The following is a 19,692-nucleotide window of genomic DNA, read 5'->3' as shown; positions in this document are numbered from 1 at the left end:
ATTAAAAGTTAATCCCCGGCTGCAGGCTATTAGAAAGCAACTAACCGCGCTCTACTCACCCTACTCGGGTCTACCGGTGAGTCTCGCCTCTGCTCCCGGCCTGTGGCATTGGCCGTGAAGCTGACGTTCCGTCTACAGCGCTGCAGCCGATCAGTGAGCTCAGCGGCTCTGAGTAAGGCGTTGTGTCTACAAGACCTTTTAAGGAAGCCAGCAAAAAAATTGAAGAGAAGGGAAAGCACAAAAGGACCTGGTCTTGCTGAGCACTGGAAAGGGCAGCCGGCAGCCAGACGTCAAAGTAGAAAAGCAGCAAGTGAGAGGCATGTCTCTGCCTACGGCCACACCACCCTGAACACGCCCGATCTCATCTGATCTCGGAAGCTAAGCAGGGTCGGGCCTGTTTAGTACTTGGATGGGAGACTGTAAAATAAAACTCTTCCTGTGTTATTTTTTTCTACTGAGGACTTCTCAAAGTATCAATATCACGATATTCTTATAAAAAAATGTATCTATTTATTCTTGGATTGTCCTTTAAAAAGAATCAGATTGCAGCAGGTACATACAATAATTAGTTATAAAGTAATTGTCCATTTGTCCATAATTAGCTTAATTGTTTAATTGTTGAGATTCACCCATCTTTCCTTGGATCCTGGCTGGTAAATCATGTCTTTGTCCAGCATGTGTCCAGGCCTACATGTCATCTGTTTCTCAGCATGAAGATTCTGTGTCTTTTGGGGTGGGCAGAGCAAGAGAGCCCCACCTTTCTGTACCATGGGCTTTTATAGCCAGTCGTATGGACACCTGTTCTACATATGGTAGTGAACCAAAAATACACACACAAATAGCGCATGTCAACTAGACACGATGGCTGAGGCATAGAACTCAGAAAAATGATTATCGATTAACATTCCAAATGAATTTCCATAATTAACCATTTAACATTTCCCCCTTTTTGAGAATAAAAGGACTTTAACTGAAAATTCTCAAAAGAAGATACATTCATCAATCATTTTTTCTTTCCTTCTTCCTTGGCAATATCATTAAATTTCCATAATAATAATAATAGTAATAATAGTATCAATAACGGATTATTGTTATATAATGATGTGAATTCATGTTATGGTTAGCCGTGACTAATATTCATTTAATATGTATAATTATACTTCCCTATATCTAAATTGAAGCAATCGCGGGTTCAATCGTCATCATCTGATGTCATCGGGTCGTCGTCTCGTCTTCTTCTTGGTTCTTTTATAACACAGTCTTTAGATGAAAACTCCTTTGAAATAAATTACAGCATGTAGATATTGTACAGTACATAATTGTACTCATTATTGTTCAGTCCATAAACTGTACTCTTTATTAGAAAGATCATGTGTGTCAGTTGATAAGAAAACAAAGTCCATGGATGAAATGTAGCTTTAATATGTGTGCAGTGTCACCTGGACTTACGTTGGATCGTCTTTGGAATCTTCCGTGTGTCCGCACTGGTCTCGTGTCACTTTTGGAACAGATGTGACGTCTTTGGTCAGTAAAGCAAGGGTTAACTTGACACTTTCCTGCTTTATATAGCACCATAACCAGTACTCAGTCCTTTATATACAGGACACATATGCCAGGTATTACCTGTTCACCAGATTTCATTGAAGCGTTGCAGGTGATAAGAAACCACTGGAACGTGATGAAACTTGAACATAACACAGTACATATAGGATCATCGTCCTCTGCCGTCCTGGTGATCAGTGGTGTGAATTGTATTTTATGTAATGGACACAGTCTATTATAACACTCAGCATTCACACCTGTTACCTTCTGAGACGTCCGGATATCAGTTGCTTCTTCTTGTAACTTTTGAGAATCTCTTTGATTTATAAAAATTAAAAGTCTTTATTAAGATAGAATTCATAATTGCGATGTCTTGATTGAAGTCTTCATTCCCTAATCTGATACCAAATCTGGCAGTTTTTCCTAACCTATAATATCACAGCGTACCATAGCAATCAGTAATATCCATCTAATTATTATCAAAATATTAAAATAAATTATGTTTGGAATAATAAACAATAATAGATAATAATTCATTATCAATCAAGTTCTCCATATGATAGAACATTTTTATGTCATAGGTGTAATTACCTTTTCCAACCCATAGGTGTCAGTGTATTTTGAAAAAACAAGTTTTTATATCTTTATTAAACCAATAATATCAAAGAATGTATACTCCTGAACCAAAATGAATAAATATATGAATGTATGAATGAATGAATGAATGAATAAATGAATGAATGAATTGTTGTGTTTACTCAGAAAATGTAAACATTTTTTTCCTTAGCAATATATATTTAATGAAGCAATACTCTTGTATTAGACATTACTTTATTAAATATTAATGTGTTTTCTCAATTGAGATATTGAACTCAAATAAAATCAAATGAGAATTAAAAAATGAAAAAATTGAAAAATAAGAAGTATAAAGTAAGAATAAAATTTTAAAAATGAAAAATAAAATTAAGAGTAAAAATAAGAATAAAAATAAAAATAAGGCCTTTAAATTTTAATGACAAATGCAGAGTAATTATATTCTCCATAAAAAATACCCTTATATCTCCATTATCTGGATGATTTCATATTTGTCATAACCTTGTACCACCAAAAAATATTAAATTATGTAACTTTGCATGTAATACCCTTCTTAATTATACCATAGTACCTTATTATTATTTCTTCTTTATTAAAATGTGTGGAAAATAAGTATTGATCAAAAGTGATTATGTAATCAGGATCAAAAACACATTTTTCCCCCTTAATACCAAAAAATATTATTTTATAAAATTTATGTATATATCAGAACCAAATTAAAAATAATTATTCTTCTAGAAATATTGTGCATAAATTTCATATCGATGAGTAGCATAGATTTGACTAAAGAGAGGTGTGTACCTATTTAGGTAACCATTAAAAATAATATTATAGTTATTCAAGAATATTATCATGTGGAAAATTATTCTAAATATAAATTTGCTTTGTAAACCATTTTGATGTGTGGTTGCCCTTATCCACTATTAGTTAAATCAAGAAATAATAATTATTAAAGAAATATAGAAATATATATATGTAGATAATACCTAATTATGTATTATAATTTCCTCAGAATTAAATATATTTTTGTACCTTCACATAAAGAAACATTTATTTTTTCAAACATACAAACATACGAGGCCTCTGTCACATCAATCACACTTAGCAGCTGCTGATTTACTCATCTGTCACCTTCACTCTGACATTCACAGATCTGTTCAACTCAAACATTCCACATATGAAGTTTTAGATATATATATATATATATATATATTTAACCCAAAATTGTTGTATCCCAATTTATTAATGCGCATTGCCATATCATTTGAATATCTTTATATTTCTTTGAATATTCCCCAAGTACATATTATATAATATGAGAGTAAGTCACTGGAATTTCAGACACTTGAAAAAACTCTTGTCTTAGATTCTTTTTTCACTGGCTGCCCGGTCTTAAGTTACATCAGTTGAAAATAGAATGAATGGGATCCTATACTATTAGCTCAAAGTTCAAAGGCCGCAGCTGTCACACGTCATGCTGTAAAGCTACTTTAATTTGCACGAACACTTCATGCACAGAAAATATTAGCAACACAAAAGAATTAATAAGTATTACATATATATTATAGTTCAACTAGATATATTGTTATTATTTTAAAATGTTATACACATAAAATCATGCAATTTTTTCACTTCCTGTGTGAATAAAGAAATAAATCCATTTTAGAGTTCTTTGATCAAATCCTGCTTTGGAATGAAAACTCTAAGGAAATATAAGAAAATAAAATATCAAATTCATACAGAAACAGAATTATTTAAATATCTTATACATATATTGGTTGGTTCTAATGTAATTCAAAATATTGCTATTTAAATTTATATATATGAAGTTCTAATTTATTAATTAATATATATATATATATTTTATAAACGTATATATAAATACAATTATATGCAGTCTCTACTTAGACAAGTGTATATATATATATATATATATATATATATATATATATGAACTATTAGAAACTATGTAACTACAATTTTACTGTATAAGATTATAAATAAATATTGAGACATTGTATTACATTTTGATACAACATTATAATTACAGTTTTTCCTTAGCCACTCCCTAAACCAAATCTTCTGTCTCTCTCAAATATCTCCAGGAACGCCCTATTTAGGAAAGACATTTTTCTATCCTTCAAAACCTCAGAGAACTGCTTGTTCTTCTGTCCACATTCCATGACGTCACTGTGAGTTGGTCGTCTCACCTGTCTCTGTCCATCAGTTTCAGCCATTTTCCTTTTTAGAGAATCACAGTTCTGACTGAGAATTAACTCATTCTGTGGAGAGATGGATCTTTGCACTGGCTGATATGGCTTATAACATATATGAAATCTTCTGCGTATTTGATAGAGTTCACTATGGGGATGACTCAGTCTAGGAGAGTTTGATATTGGCTTTTGGTAAGATTTTACCTTTCCTGGTTTTATAAATTTAGCTTGATTTATTTTCTTTTCACGATTCTCATGTTTTCTAACAAAATCCAGCATCTGCGCACATTCAAATAATGAATTTTTTTGTGATGCCATAACTTGGGAAACTGAATTTAGAAATTTGAATTTTTGTACAAAAGTTGTTATCATATGTTGTACTTTTCCATTTTTGATGAGAGCTTTGTACAACCGTTCAAATATGGACATGAATGTATATGTACATTCCTTCCTACCAATCCTTAGTTTCTGCAGATCTTCTATGTTGGGAAAATCCTTTGTGACACAATAAATCAAATATCTTAATCTGTCCGAATCATTTTCCCATCCATTAGGAGAGTCATTTTCACAGGGCATTAAATGTAAACGTCTGGACAATGTCACAGGAATCCATATTTTAAATAATTGATTCCTCTCCTCATTGGATAAATCAAACGTATCAGAGAAGCTCTCAAATGTCTCTGAATTTCTACAGGCATGGATTTTGACATCATATTTTGGCATGATTTTGTATAATTTCAGCAAATTTTTCCTCATTTTAATTTGGAGTTGAGCCTGGGTAATTCCAGAATTCTCTGATATTTTTAGTGGCTCTTGTACGTCCGTTCCTCCTACGTCACTCACGTCTCCTCCCACATCACCTAGTATATCGGTTTCTCGTATGCAGTCATGTCTCCTCCCATGTCAGGTTTCTGTATGTCCGTCTCTTGGTCAGACCCAAGGTCACCTTCAGTTACAGACACGTGTCTTACTTTTTGTTCATTTTCCACATTACAGTCAGAATCACTATCACCGTCTGACACTTCTACACTATTTTCCTGCTTAGAAATCTCTAACACAAGACTATGAAAAAAATCTACCAAATGTAGAATATTTCTCAATTTCTGTTTGTCTCTATTTACCAATTTAGAAGTTATCTGTAAATTCTGCAATTCACATTCTTTGTATAAACTGAGCCACAAAACTTCTATGTCATCTCCTACATTAACTTTGAAATTAACATTACTTTGTTTAGCAAAAGAAGAAATTATATCCATATTTTGCTTACCTTAAGATTCCTTGGCTTCTCTTTATCAGCACGTCCTGTCTTCAGTTCGTCTGATTCTTTTCCTGTGTGATTCTGTTCCTTGTTAGTACCTCTGCTTCCTGTCTTTCCTCAGTCTGTAGGTCCTTTCTGCTTCGCGTGACAAACTAGTGAATTTACTGACACGTGAACAACAGCTGTTCAGCTCGTCAGGACTCCCCCCTTGTTCACGGAAGAAATTCACTTACTTAATTTAAAAAAACAAAAAAACAGGACTGGCTGGCTCACCATTGTAAAATAATACTCTTCCTGTATTATTTTTTTCTACTGAGGACTTCTCAAAGTATCAATATCACAATACTCTTTTAAAAAATGTATCTATTTATTCTTGGATTGTCCATTAAAAAGAATCAGATTGCAGCAGGTACATACAATAATTAGTTATAAAGTAATTGTCCATTTGTCCATAATTAGCTTAATTGTTGAGATTCACCCATCTTTCCTTGGATCCTGGCTGATAAATCATGTCTTTGTCCAGCATGTGTCCAGGCCTACATGTCATCTGCTTCTCAGCATGAAGATTCTGTGTCTTGTGGGGTGGGCAGAGCAAGAGAGCCCCCCCTTTCTGTACCATGGGCTGTTATAGCCAGTCGTATGGACACCTGTTCTACATATGGTGGTGAACCAAAAATACACACACAAATAGCGCATGTCAACTAGACACGATGGCTGAGGCATAGAACTCAGAAAAATGATTATCGATTAACATTCCAAATGAATTTCCATAATTAACCATTTAACAGAGACCGCCTGGGAATGCCAGGTGCTGTAGGCTTTTGCTTTTTCCTTCCTTCCACCAGCAGGGGGCACTCTCTTCTATGCCTTTTTTCCATTCCCTTTCACAAGTGCACACATTCATTCTCTTTTCTTTTTTTCATTTGCTTTCTCTCTTGCGCTATTTCATCTCTGCAAAATACCAGCGTCCTTCTGATCACCGTGGGCCTCCAGCATTGTTGCTTATTTACTTTTAATACTAGGCTCCTTTTCACCAGGACCAGCGTCTCCCGGGTGGCTGGAGGCAACCACCGGTAACCCCAAGCAGAAGACCTTTGCAGGCAACACGACCCTCCCCCCTGAAGAGCAGCTCAAAGTCACTGGTAACCATCTCACCCTCTTCCTTCATTCACCCCTGGACGTCTCGCTCCGCCCCCAAGTTACGGGTCCAGCTTGCTCTTTCTGTCACATTACCGCGATGAAGGGTTTAGCCTGCAGGAGACCCTGCACTGAGACATTTTTGAAGACACCTGATGCGGCGGGTGAATCACTGCTAAACAAACCACACCTGTAGGGATGGCACAGCCTTTGCCTGGACCCTTCGGAGCCCGCCCCGTCACGGCCAGATTGCTCGCCACCAAGCGATCCTGAGAAAGGCTGGCCGGGCGATGGATCGAGCAGCGCCTACTCGCCATACCACCTTGGATACGCCCGATCTCAACTGATCTCGGAAGCAAAGCAGGGCTGGGCTCAGACAGTACTTGGATGGGAGACCTCCTGGGAACACCGGGTGCTGTAGACCATTTTGATGACGTTTTGCCCTACTGCCCAGCTCGGCTAGCATGGAACGGCGCCTTGCCGGACACCGACCTTAAGTAACTTAGATGATGGAAGCCCCAAGGCCTCTGAGCCAGTTGGCAGCTAAGTACGCTACCCCGCCGCCTTCACGCAGGCCTGACACCGAGCTCCTTGCCACGGCTAGGAGTGCTTATTGACTCCGCAGCTCGCCATGTGGAAATGATGGTGTTAAAAGCACCCGGGGCCGTGAAGGGGCCAGGCTTTCAGCAGGTGCCCAGGGAAGGTTTTGGATGCCGGCCGCCTAGCGAGGTCCAGCAGAAGTAACATGTTTCTCTGCAAAGAAGCTTGTGTAACCAAGCCAGACGGCTGACAAAGAGCTAACCTCAGTGCAAGGAAGGCAAGGAAGGTGCGAAAGGAATTGGGGAGGGGGGGGTGATTCCTGCTAGGGCCCTGAAATCATAAAACAGGCAGGAGAGTCTGATGCATGGTGACGGAGAGGTTGTAGGGGTAGATAGGGGGTGTTGTCACGTGCGAGCACGTGTGCATGCTGGCTTGTGTGTGAGAGTGCGCTTCCTAGGTGTGGCGCGCTGCAGACAGTCAAAGGGATTGTTCCCTTTCATTAAAAGTTAATCCCCGGCTGCAGCCTATTAGAAAGCAACTAACCGCGCTCTACTCACCCTACCCGGGTCTACCGGTGAGTCTCGCCTCTGCTCCCGGCCTGTGGCATTGGCCGTGAAGCTGACGTTCCGTCGACAGCGCTGCAGCCGATCAGTGAGCTCAGCGGCTCTGAGTGGGGCGTTGTGTCTACAAGACCTTTTAAGGAAGCCAGCAAGAAAATTGAAGAGAAGGGAAAGCACAAAATGACCTGGTCTTGCTGAGCACTGGAAAGGGCAGCCGGCAGCCAGACGTCAAAGTAGAAAAGCAGCAAGTGAGAGACTAGTCTCTGCCTACGGCCACACCACCCTGAACACGCCCAATTTCATCTGATCTCAAAAGTTAAGCAGGGTTGGGCCTGGTTAGTACTTGGATGGGAGACCAACTGGGAATACCAGATGCTGTAGGCTTTTGCTTTTTCCTTCCTTCCACCAGCAGGGGGCACTCTCTTCTATGCCTTTTTTCCATTCCCTTTCACAAGTGCACACATTCATTCTCTTTTATTTTTTTTATTTGCTTTCTCTCTTGCGCTATTTCATCTCTGCAAAATACCAGCATCCTTCTGATCACCGTGGGCCTCCAGCATTGTTGCTTCTTTACTTTTAATACTAGGCTCCTTTTCAACAGTTCCAGCGTCTCCCGCGTGGCTGGAGGCAACCACCGGTAACCCCAAGCAGAAGACCTTTGCAGGCAACACGACCCTCTCCCCTGAAGAGCAGCTCAAAGTCACTGACAACCATCTCACCCTCTTCCTTCATTCACCCCTGGACGTCTCGCTCCGCCCCCAAGTTACGGGTCCAGCTTGCTCTTTCTGTCACATTACCGCGATGAAGGGTTTAGCCTGCAGGAGACCCTGCGCGGAGCCATTTTTGAAGACACCTGATGCGGCGGGTGAATCACTGCTAAACAAACCACACCTGTAGGGACGGCACAGACTTTGCATGGACCCTTCGGAGCCCACCCCGTCACGGCCAGATTGCTCGCCACCAAGCGATCCTGAGAAAGGCTGGCCGGGCGATGGATCCAGCAGCTTCTACTGGCCATACCACCTTGGATACGCCCGATCTCATCTGATAATATCACAGCGTACCATAGCAATCAGTAATATCCATCTAATTATTATCAAAATATTAAAATAAATTATGTTTGGAATAATAAACTATAATAGATAATAATTCATTATCAATCAAGTTCTCCATATGATAGAAGATTTTTATGTCATAGGTGTAATTACCTTTTCCAACCCATAGGTGTCAGTGTATTTTGAAAAAACAAGTTTTTATATCTTTATTAAACCAATAATATCAAAGAATGTATACTCCTGAACCAAAATGAATAAATATATGAATGTATGCATGAATGAATGAATGAATGAATGAATGAATAAATGAATGAATGAATTGTTGTGTTTACTCAGAAAATATAAACATTTTTTTCCTTAGCAATATGTATTTAATGAAGCAATACTCTTGTATTAGACATTGCTTTATTAAATATTAATGTGTTTTCTCAATTGAGATATTGAACTCAAATAAAATCAAATGAGAATTAAAAAATGAAAAAATAGTAAAATAAGAAGTATAAAGTAAGAATAAAATTTTAAAAATGAAAAATAAAATTAAGAGTAAAAATAAGAATAAAAATAAAAATAAGGCCTTTAAATTTTAATGACAAATGCAGAGTAATTATATTCTCCATAAAAAATACCCTTATATCTCCATTATCTGGATGATTTCATATTTGTCATAACCTTGTACCACCAAAAAATATTAAATTATGCAACTTTGCATGTAATACCCTTCTTAATTATACCATAGTACCTTATTATTATTTCTTCTTTATTAAAATGTGTGGAAAATAAGTATTGATCAAAAGTGATTATGTAATCAGGATCAAAAACACATTTTCCCCCTTAATACCAAAAATATTATTTTATAAAATTTATGTATATATCAGAACCAAATTAAAAATAATTATTCTTCTAGAAATATTGTGCATAAATTTCATATCGATGAGTAGCATAGATTTGACTAAAGAGAGGAGTGTACCTATTTAGGTAACCATTAAAAATAATATTATAGTTATTCAAGAATATTATCATGTGGAAAATTATTCTAAATATAAATTTGCTTTGTAAACCATTTTGATGTGTGGTTGCCCTTATACACTATTAGTTAAATCAAGAAATAATAATTATTAAAGAAATATAGAAATATATATATGTATATATTTCTAGAAGAATAATTATTTTTAATTTGGTTCTGATATATACATAAATTTTATAAAATAATATTTTTGGTATTAAGGGGGAAAATGTGTTTTTGATCCTGATTAAATAATCACTTTTGATCAATACTTATTTTCCACACATTTTAATAAAGAAGAAATAATAATAAGGTACTATGGTATAATTAAGAAGGGTATTACATGCAAATTTGCATAATTTAATATTTTTTGGTGGTACAAGGTTATGACAAATATGAAATCATCCAGATAATGGAGATATAAGGGTATTTTTTATGGAGAATATAATTACTCTGCATTTGTCATTAAAATTTAAAGGCCTTATTTTTATTTTTATTCTTATTTTTACTCTTAATTTTATTTTTCATTTTTAACATTTTATTCTTACTTTATACTTCTTATTTTTCTATTTTTTCATTTTTTAATTCTCATTTGATTTTATTTCAGTTCAATATCTCAATTGAGAAAACACATTAATATTTAATAAAGTAATGTCTAATACAAGAGTATTGCTTCATTAAATATATATTGCTAAGGAAAAAAATGTTTACATTTTTTGAGTAAACACAACAATTCATTCATTCATTTATTCATTCATTCATTCATTCATACATTCATATATTTATTCATTTTGGTTCAGGAGTATACATTCTTTGATATTATTGGTTTAATAAAGATATAAAAACTTGTTTTTTCAAAATACACTGACACCTATGGGTTGGAAAAGGTAATTACACCTATGACATAAAAATGTTCTATCATATGGAGAACTTGATTGATAATGAATTATTATCTATTATTGTTTATTATTACAAAAAATATTTTATTTTAATATTTTGATAATAATTAGATGGATATTACTGATTGCTATGGTACGCTGTGATATTATCAGATGAGATCGGGCGTATCCAAGGTGGTATGGCCAGTAGACGCTGCTCGATCCATCGCCCGGCCAGCCTTTCTCAGGATCGCTTGATGGCGAGCAATCTGGCCGTGACGGGGCGGGCTCCGAAGGGTCCATGCAAAGGCTGTGCCGTCCCTACAGGTGTTGTTTGTTTAGCAGTGATTCACCCGCCGCATCAGGTGTCTTCAAAAATGTCTCGGCGCAGGGTCTCCTGCAGGCTAAACCCTTCATCGTGGTAATGTGACAGAAAGAGCAAGCTGGACCCGTAACTTAGGGGCGGAGCGAGACGTCCAGGGGTGAATGAAGGAAGAGGGTGAGATGGTTGCCAGTGACTTTGAGCTGCTCTTCAGGGGGGAGGGTCGTGTTGCCTGCAAAGGTCTTCTGCTTGGGGTTACCGGTGGTTGCCTCCAGCCACGCGGGAGACGCTGGTCCTGGTGAAAAGGAGCCTAGTATTAAAAGTAAAGAAGCAACAATGCTGGAGGCCCACGGTGATCAGAAGGATGCTGGTATTTTGCAGAGGTGAAATAGCGCAAGAGAGAAAGCAAATGAAAAAAAGAAAAGAGAATGAATGTGTGCACTTGTGAAAGGGAATGGAAAAAAGGCATAGAAGAGAGTGCCCCCTGCTGGTGGAAGGAAGGAAAAAGCAAAAGCCTACAGCACCTGGTATTCCAAGGCCATCTCCCATCCAAGTACTAACCAGGCCCAACCCTACTTAGCTTCTGAGATCAGACAAGATCAGGCATGTTCAGGGTGGTGTGGCCATAGGCAGAGACAGGTTTCTCACTTGCTGCTTTTCTACTTTGACGTCTGGCTGCCGGCTGCCCTTTCCAGTGCTCAGCAAGACCAGGTCCTTTTGTGCTTTCCCTTCTCTTCAATTTTTTTGCTGGCTTCCTTAAAATGTCTTGTAGACACAACGCCCCACTCAGAGCCGCTGAGCTCACTGATCGGCTGCAGCGCTGTCGACGGAACGTCAGCTTCACGGCCAATGCCACAGGCCGGGAGCAGAGGCGAGACTCACCGGTAGACCCGGGTAGGGTGAGTAGAGTGCGGTTAGTTGCTTTCTAATAGCCTGCAGCCGGGGATTAACTTTTAATGAAAGGGAACAATACCTTTGACTGTCTGCAGCGCGCCACACCTAGGAAGCGCACTCTCACACACAAGCCAGCATACACACGTGCTCGCACGTGACAACACCCCCTATCTGCCCCTACAACCTCTCCGTCACCATGCGTCAGACTTTTCTGCCTGTTTTATGATTTCAGGGCCCTAGCAGGAATCACCCCCCCCTTTCCCCAATTCTTTCCGCACCTTCCTTGACTTCCTTGCATTGAGGTTAGCTCTTTGTCAGCCGTTTGGCTTGGTTACACAAGCTTCTTTGCAGAGAAACTTGTTACTTCTGCTGGCCCTCGCTAGACGGCCGGCATCCAAAACCTTCCATGGGCACCTGCTGAAAGCCTGGCCCCTTCACTGCCCCGGGTGCTTTTAACGCCATCATTTCCACATGACGAGCTGCGGAGTCAATAAGCACTCCTAGCCGTGGCAAGGAGCTCGGTGTCAGGCGTGCGTGAAGGCAGCGGTGTAGCGTACTTAGCTGCCAACTGGCTCAGAGGCCTTGGGGCTTCCATCATCTAAGTTACTTAAGGTCGGTGTCCGGCAAGGCGCCGTTCCATGCTAGCCGAGCTGGGCAGTAGGGCAAAACGTCATCAAAATAGTCTACAGCACCCGGTGTTCCAAGAAGGTCTCCCATCCAAGTACTAATCAGGCCCAACCCTGCTTAGCTTCCAAGATCAGACGAGATCGGGCGTGTTCAGGGTGGTATGACCAGCAGACGCTGCTCAATCCATCGCACGGCCAGCCTTTCTCAGGATCGCTTGATGGCGAGCAATCTGGCCGTGACGGGGCGGGCTCCGAAGGGTCCATGCAAAGGCTGTGCCGTCCCTACAGGTGTGGTTTGTTTAGCAGTGATTCACCCGCCGCATCAGGTGTCTTCAAAAATGTCTCGGCGCAGGGTCTCCTGCAGGCTAAACCCTTCATCGCGGTAATGTGACAGAAAGAGCAAGCTGGACCCGTAACTTGGGGGCGGAGCGAGACGTCTAGGGGTGAATGAAGGAAGAGGGTGAGATGGTTGCCAATGACTTTGAGCTGCTCTTCAGGGGGGAGGGTCGTGTTGCCTGCAAAGGTCTTCTGCTTGGGGTTACCGGTTGTTGCCTCCAGCCACACGGGAGACGCTGGTCCTGGTGAAAAGGAGCCTAGTATTAAAAGTAAAGAAGCAACAATGCTGGAGGCCCACGGTGATCAGAAGGATGCTGGTATTTTGCAGAGATGAAATAGCGCAAGAGAGAAAGCAAATGAAAAAAAGAAAAGAGAATGAATGTGTGCACTTGTGAAAGGGAATGGAAAAAAGGCATAGAAGAGAGTACCCCCTGCTGGTGGAAGGAAAGAAAAAGCAAAAGCCTCCAGCACCTGGTATTCCCAGGCAGTCTCCCATCCAAGTACTAACCAGGCCCAACCCTGCTTAGCTTCCAAGATCAGATCAGATCAGGCGTGTTCAGGGTGGTGTGGCCATAGGCAGAGACAAGCCTCTCACTTGCTGCTTTTCTACTTTGAAGTCTGGCTGCCGGATGCCCTTTCCAGTGTTCAGCAAGACCAGGTCCTTTTGTGCTTTCCCTTCTCTTCAATTTTTTTGCTGGCTTCCTTAAAAGGTCTTGTAGACACAACGCCCCACTCAGAGCCGCTGAGCTCACTGATCGGCTGCAGCGCTGTCGACGGAACGTCAGCTTCACGGCCAATGCCACAGGCCGGATGCAGAGGCGAGACTCACCGGTAGACCCGGGTAGGGTGAGTAGAGCGCGGTTAGTTGCTTTCTAATCGCCTGCAGCCGGGGATTAACTTTTAATGAAAGAGAACAATCCCTTTGACTCTCTGCAGCGCGCCAAACCTAGGAAGCGCACTCTCACACACAAGCCAGCATGCACACGTGCTCGCACGTGACAACACCCCCTATCTGCCCCTACAACCTCTCCGTCACCATGCGTCAGACTCTCCTGCCTGTTTTATGATTTCAGGGCCCTAGCAGGAATCACCCCCCCACCCCAATTCCTTCCTTGCCTTCATAGAATCATAGAATCATAGAATGGTAGAGTTGGAAGGGACCTCCTGGGTCATCTGGTCCAACCCCCTGCTCAAAGCAGGATTCACTAGATCATCTCAGACAGATGTCTGTCCAGCCTCTGTTTGAAGACGTCCATTGAAGGGGAACTCACCACCTCTCGTGGCAGCCTGTTCCACTCATTAATCACCCTAACTGTCAAAAAGTTTTTTCTAATATCTAATCTGTGTCTCCTCCCATTTAGTTTCATCCCATTGCTTCTAGTCTTTCCTTGTGCAAATGAGAATAAAGATGATCCTTCTACAATGTGACAGCCCTTGACATATTTGTAGACAGCTATTAAGTCTCCTCTCAGTCTTCTTTTTTGCAAGCTAAACATTCCCAAATCCTGCAACCGTTCCTCATAGGACATGGTTTGCAGACCAGTCACCATTCTGGTCGCTCTTCTCTGAACTTGCTCCAGTTTGTCTATGTCTTTTTTAAAATGTTGTGCCCAAAACTGTACACAGTATTCCAGATGAGGTCTGACCAAAGAGGAGTAAAGACCGATAATGACTTCACGTGATCTAGACTGTATGCTTCTGTTAATACATCCCAGAATTGCATTTGCCTTTTTTGCTGCTGCATCACACTGTTGACTCATGTTCAGTCTATGATCTATTAGTATACCTAAGTCTTTTTCACATGTACTGTTGCTTAGCTCTATTCCTCCCATTCTGTATATGCTTTTTTCATTTTTATTGCCCAGATGTAGTACTTTGCATTTTTCCCTGTTAAAAACCATTCTGTTGGTTGCTGCCCACTGCTCCAGTTTATTTAGGTCTTTTTGAATCCTCTCTCTCTCTTCTCTAGTATTAGCTATCCCTCCTAGCTTTGTGTCATCAGCAAATTTAATCAGTTTACCCTCAATTCCTTCATCTAAATCATTGATAAAGATGTTGAACAATACAGGTCCCTGGACGGAGCCCTGTGGTACCCCACTTGAGAAATTCATCCAGCTGGATGTGAAGCCATTTACAACCACCCTTTGAGTCCGATCACTAAGCCAGTTATGAATCCACCTAACAGTTGCCTGGTCCATTGCATACTTGGTCATTTTTTCAATAAGGATGGTGTGAGATACTTTGTCAAATGCTTTGCTGAAGTCAAGATATACTATATCTACAGCATTTCCCTGATCCACCCAGTCAGTGATTCTGTCATAGAAGGAAATTAAGTTAGTCTGACATGACTAGTTAGTTACAAACCCATGCTGACTCTGGTTAATCACTTCATTCTTATCCATGTACTTACATACATGTTGTTTAATAATTTGTTCAAAGATCTTTCCTGGTATAGAAGTCAGACTCACCGGCCTATAGTTCCCTGGGTCCACCTTCTTCCCCTTTTTGAAGATAGGAACAACATTTGCTCTTCTCCAGTCTTCTGGGACTTCTCCTGTTCTCCAAGAATTTTCAAAGATTATGGAGAGTGGTTCTAAAATTTCTTCTACGATCTCCTTCAGTACTCTGGGGTGTAATTCATCTGGACCTGGAGACTTGAACTCATTTATGTTAGCTAAATATTCCCTCACAATCTTTCTGTTTACAGATAACTTGGATTCCTCTATTCCTTTGAAAGGACAGTGAAGATCAGTTGATGTTACATTTTCTTTCTGAGAGAAAACAGATGCAAAATAGGAATTAAAAAGTTCGGCCTTCTCAACATCCTCTCTTACCATTTCTCCATTTTCATCCTGTAAAAATCCTATAGCATCTTTGACTTTCTTTTACTTTTGACATACCCCCAAAATCCTTTTTTATTGCTTTTGACATCTCTTGCAAGCCTTTATTCATTGTCAGCTTTAGCTAACCTGATACGTGCCCTGCAGGATCTGCAGACTGCATTATAATCTTCTTTAGATATGCCTCCCTCTTTCCATTTAATAAACATTTCTTTCTTTCTTTTTAGCATGTGTTTAAGTTCTGTGTTCATCCATCCTGGTTTCCTTAAATGCTTCCCATTCTTCCTACTTTTCGGGATTGTTAACGATTGTGCTTTGAGAATCTCATTTTTAAAAATTTCCCATCCTTCCTGGACATTTTTGTCCTTAAGGACATCCAGCCATTGGATCCTTCCTATTCTCTTTCTGAGTCTCTTAAAATCTGCCTTTCTAAAATCTAACCTTGAAGTTTGAGTCTTCACATGTCTTCCTCCTCTAGTTATCCAAAATTCTATAATAGCATGATCGCTGCCTCCTAGGGTCCCAGCCACCTTTACCTCCTCAACCATTTCCTCCCTGTTTATAAGAATTAGATCCAAAGTAGCAGATCCCCTTGTTTTCTCCCCTACCTTTTGGAAGATAAAGTTGTCAGCAAGAGAGGATAAGGATAACCTTCCTTGCACTGAGGTTAGCTCTTTGTCAGCCGTCTGGCTTGGTTACACAAGCTTCTTTGCAGAGAAACATGTTACTTCTGCTGGCCCTCGCTAGGCGGCTGGCATCCAAAACCTTCCCTGGGCATCTGCTGAAAGCCTGGCCCCTTCACGGCCCCGGGTGCTTTTAACGCCATCATTTCCACACGGCGAGCTGCAGAGTCAATTAAAACTCCTAGCCGTGACAAGGAGCTCGGTGTCAGGCCTGCGTGAAGGCGGCGGGGTAGCGTACTTAGCTGCCAACTGGCTCAGAGGCCTTGGGGCTTCCATCATCTAAGTAACTTAAGGTCGGTGTCCGGTAAGGCGCCGTTCCATGCTAACCGAGCTGGGCAGTAGGGCAAAGCGTCATCAAAATGGTCTACAGCACCTGGTGTTCCCAGGAGGTCTACCATCCAAGTACTGTCCAAGCCCAGCCCTGCTTTGCTTTCAAGATCAGACAAGATCGGGCGTATCCAAGGTGGTATGGCCAGTAGACGCTGCTCGATCCATCGCCCAGCCACCCTTTCTCAGGATCGCTTGGTGGCGAGCAATCTGGCCGTGACGGGGCGGGCTCCGAAGGGTCCATGCAAAGGCTGTGCCGTCCCTACAGGTGTGGTTTGTTTAGCAGTGATTCACCCGCCGCATCAGGAGTCTTAAAAAATGTCTCGGCGCAGGGTCTCCTGCAGTCTAAACCCTTCATCGCGGTAATGTGACAGAAAGAGCAAGCTGGATCCGTAACTTGGGGGCGGAGCGAGACATCCAGGGGTGAATGAAGGAAGAGGGTGAGATGGTTGCCAGTGACCTTGAGCTGCTCTTCAGGGGGGAGGGTCGTGTTGCCTGCAAAGGTCTTCTTTTTGGGGTTACCGGTGGTTGCCTCCAGCCACCCGGGAGACGCTGGTCCTGGTGAAAAGGAGCCTAGTATTAAAAGTAAAGAAGCAACAATGCTGGAGGCCCACGGTGATCAGAAGGATGCTGGTATTTTGCAGAGATGAAATAGCGCAAGAGAGAAAGCAAATGAAAAAAAGAAAAGAGAATGAATGTGTGCACTTGTGAAAGGGAATGGAAAAAAGGCATAGAAGAGAGTGCCCCCTGCTGGTGGAAAGAAGGAAAAAGCAAAAGCCTACAGCACCTGGTATTCCCAGGCGGTCTCCCACCCAAGTACTAACCAGGCCCAACCCTGCATATCTTCCAAGATCAGACGACATTGGGCTTGTTCAGGGTGGTGTGGGCATAGGCAGAGACAAGCCACTCAATTGCTGCTTTTCTACTTTAAAGTCTTGCTGCCGGCTGCCCTTTCCAGTGCTCAGCAAGACCAGGTCATTTTGTGCTTTCGCTTCTCTTCAATTTTTTTGCTGGCTTCCTTAAAAGGTCTTGTAGACAGAAGGCCCCACTCAGAGCCGCTGAGCTCACTGATCGGCTGCAGCGCTGTCAACGGAACGTCGGCTTCACGGCCAATGCCACAGGCCGGGAGCAGAGGCGAGACTCACCGGTAGACCCGGGTAGGGTGAGTAGAGCGCGGTTAGTTGCTTTCTAATAGCCTGCAGCCGAGGATTAACTTTTAATGAAAGGGAACAATCCCTTTGACTGTATGCAGCGCGCCACACCTAGGAAGCGCACTCTCACACACAAGCCAGCATGCACACGTGCTCGCACGTGACAACACCCCCTATCTGCCCCTACAACCTCTCCGTCACCATGCATCAGACTCTCCTGCCTGTTTTATGATTTCAGGGCCCTAGCTGGAATCACCCCCCCCTCCCCAATTCCTTCTGCACCTTCCTTGCCTTCCTTGCACTGAGGTTAGCTCTTTGTCAGCCGTCTGGCTTGGTTACACAAGCTTCTTTGCAGAGAAACATGTTACTTTTGCTGGCCCTCGCTAGGCGGCCGGCATCCAAAACCTTCCCTGGGCACCTGCTGAAAGCCTGGCCCCTTCACGGCCCCGGGTGCTTTTAACGCCATCATTTCCACACGGCGACATGCGGAGTCAATAACCACTCCTAGCCGTGGCAAGGAGCTCGGTGTCAGGCCTGCGTGAAGGCGGCGGTGTAGCGTACTTAGCTGCCAACTGGCTCAGCGGCCTTGGGGCTTCCATCATCTAAGTTACTTAAGGTCGGAGTCCGGCAAGGCTCCGTTCCATGCTAGCCGAGCTGGGCAGTAGGGCAAAACGTCATAAAAATGGTCTACAACACCCGGTGTTCCCAGGAGGTCTCCCATCCAAGTACTGTCTGAGCCCAGCCCTGCTTTGCTTTCGAGATCAGACGAGATCAGGCGTATCCAAGGTGGTATGGCCAGTAGACGCTGCTTGATCCATCGCCCGGCCAGCCTTTCTCAGGATCGCTTGATGGCGAGCAATCTGGTGGTGACGGGGCGGGCTCCAAAGGGTCCATGCAACGGCTGTGCCGTCCCTACAGGTGTGGTTTGTTTAGCAGTGATTCACCCGCCGCATCAGGTGTCTTCAAAAATGGCTCGGCGCAGGGTCTCCTGCAGGCTAAACCCTTCATCGCGGTAATGTGACAGAAAGAGCAAGCTGGACCCGTAACTTGGGGGCGGAGCGAGACGTCCAGGGGTGAATAAAGGAAGAGGGTGAGATGGTTGCCAGTGACTTTGAGCTGCTCTTCAGGGGAGAGGGTCGTGTTGCCAGCAAAGGTCTTCTGCTTGGGGTTACCAGTGGTTGCCTCCAGCCACCCGGGAGATGCTGGTCCTGGTGAAAAGGAGCCTAGTATTAAAAGTAAATAAGCAACAATGCTGGAGGCCCAGGTGATCAGAAGGATGCTGGTATTTTGCAGAGATGAAATAGCGCAAGAGAGAAAGCAAATGAAAAAAAGAAAAGAGAATGAATGTGTGCACTTGTGAAAGGGAATGGAAAAAAGGCATAGAAGAGAGTGCCCCCTGCTGGTGGAAGGAAGGAAAAAGCAAAAGCCTACAGCACCTGGTATTCCCAGGCGGTCTCTGTTAAATGGTTAATTATGGAAATTCATTTGGAATGTTAATCGATAATCATTTTTCTGAGTTCTATGCCTCAGCCATCGTGTCTAGTTGACATGCGCTATTTGTGTGTGTATTTTTGGTTCACTACCATATGTAGAACAGGTGTCCATACGACTGGCTATAAAAGCCCATGGTACAGAAAGGGGGGGCTCTCTTGCTCTGCCCACCCCACAAGACACAGAATCTTCATGCTGAGAAGCAGATGACATGTAGGCCTGGACACATGCTGGACAAAGAC

The 19,692-nt window shown here is 42.0% G+C and overlaps 1 non-coding gene and 7 pseudogenes across 1 annotated transcript; 2 read left to right on the top strand and 6 right to left on the bottom strand.

Moving 5' to 3' along the window:
• The first annotated feature begins 7,048 nt into the window (after window positions 1-7,048).
• LOC141269029 (5S ribosomal RNA) lies at window positions 7,049-7,168 on the top strand (annotated as a pseudogene).
• A 941-nt stretch (window positions 7,169-8,109) lies between these two features.
• On the top strand, window positions 8,110-8,228 carry LOC141267587 (5S ribosomal RNA; annotated as a pseudogene).
• Window positions 8,229-11,614: 3,386 nt separating this feature from the next.
• Window positions 11,615-11,733, bottom strand: LOC141268028 (5S ribosomal RNA; annotated as a pseudogene).
• A 943-nt stretch (window positions 11,734-12,676) lies between these two features.
• LOC141267005 (5S ribosomal RNA) lies at window positions 12,677-12,796 on the bottom strand. Its single transcript, XR_012321024.1, has one exon. It is a non-coding gene; the product is annotated as a 5S ribosomal RNA (ribosomal RNA).
• Window positions 12,797-13,417: 621 nt separating this feature from the next.
• LOC141267431 (5S ribosomal RNA) lies at window positions 13,418-13,536 on the bottom strand (annotated as a pseudogene).
• A 3,306-nt stretch (window positions 13,537-16,842) lies between these two features.
• LOC141268624 (5S ribosomal RNA) lies at window positions 16,843-16,962 on the bottom strand (annotated as a pseudogene).
• A 621-nt stretch (window positions 16,963-17,583) lies between these two features.
• Window positions 17,584-17,702, bottom strand: LOC141268782 (5S ribosomal RNA; annotated as a pseudogene).
• A 941-nt stretch (window positions 17,703-18,643) lies between these two features.
• On the bottom strand, window positions 18,644-18,763 carry LOC141268608 (5S ribosomal RNA; annotated as a pseudogene).
• Window positions 18,764-19,692: the final 929 nt, after the last annotated feature.

This window comes from Phyllobates terribilis, unplaced genomic scaffold (genome assembly GCF_046119375.1).
Source record: "Phyllobates terribilis strain yellow unplaced genomic scaffold, ASM4611937v1 Scaffold_4__5_contigs__length_816908805, whole genome shotgun sequence".
NCBI classification, from domain to species: Eukaryota; Metazoa; Chordata; class Amphibia; order Anura; family Dendrobatidae; genus Phyllobates; species Phyllobates terribilis.
The sequence above is the reverse complement of the archived record's forward strand: the minus strand, read 5'-3'. Positions and strand labels throughout refer to the sequence as shown.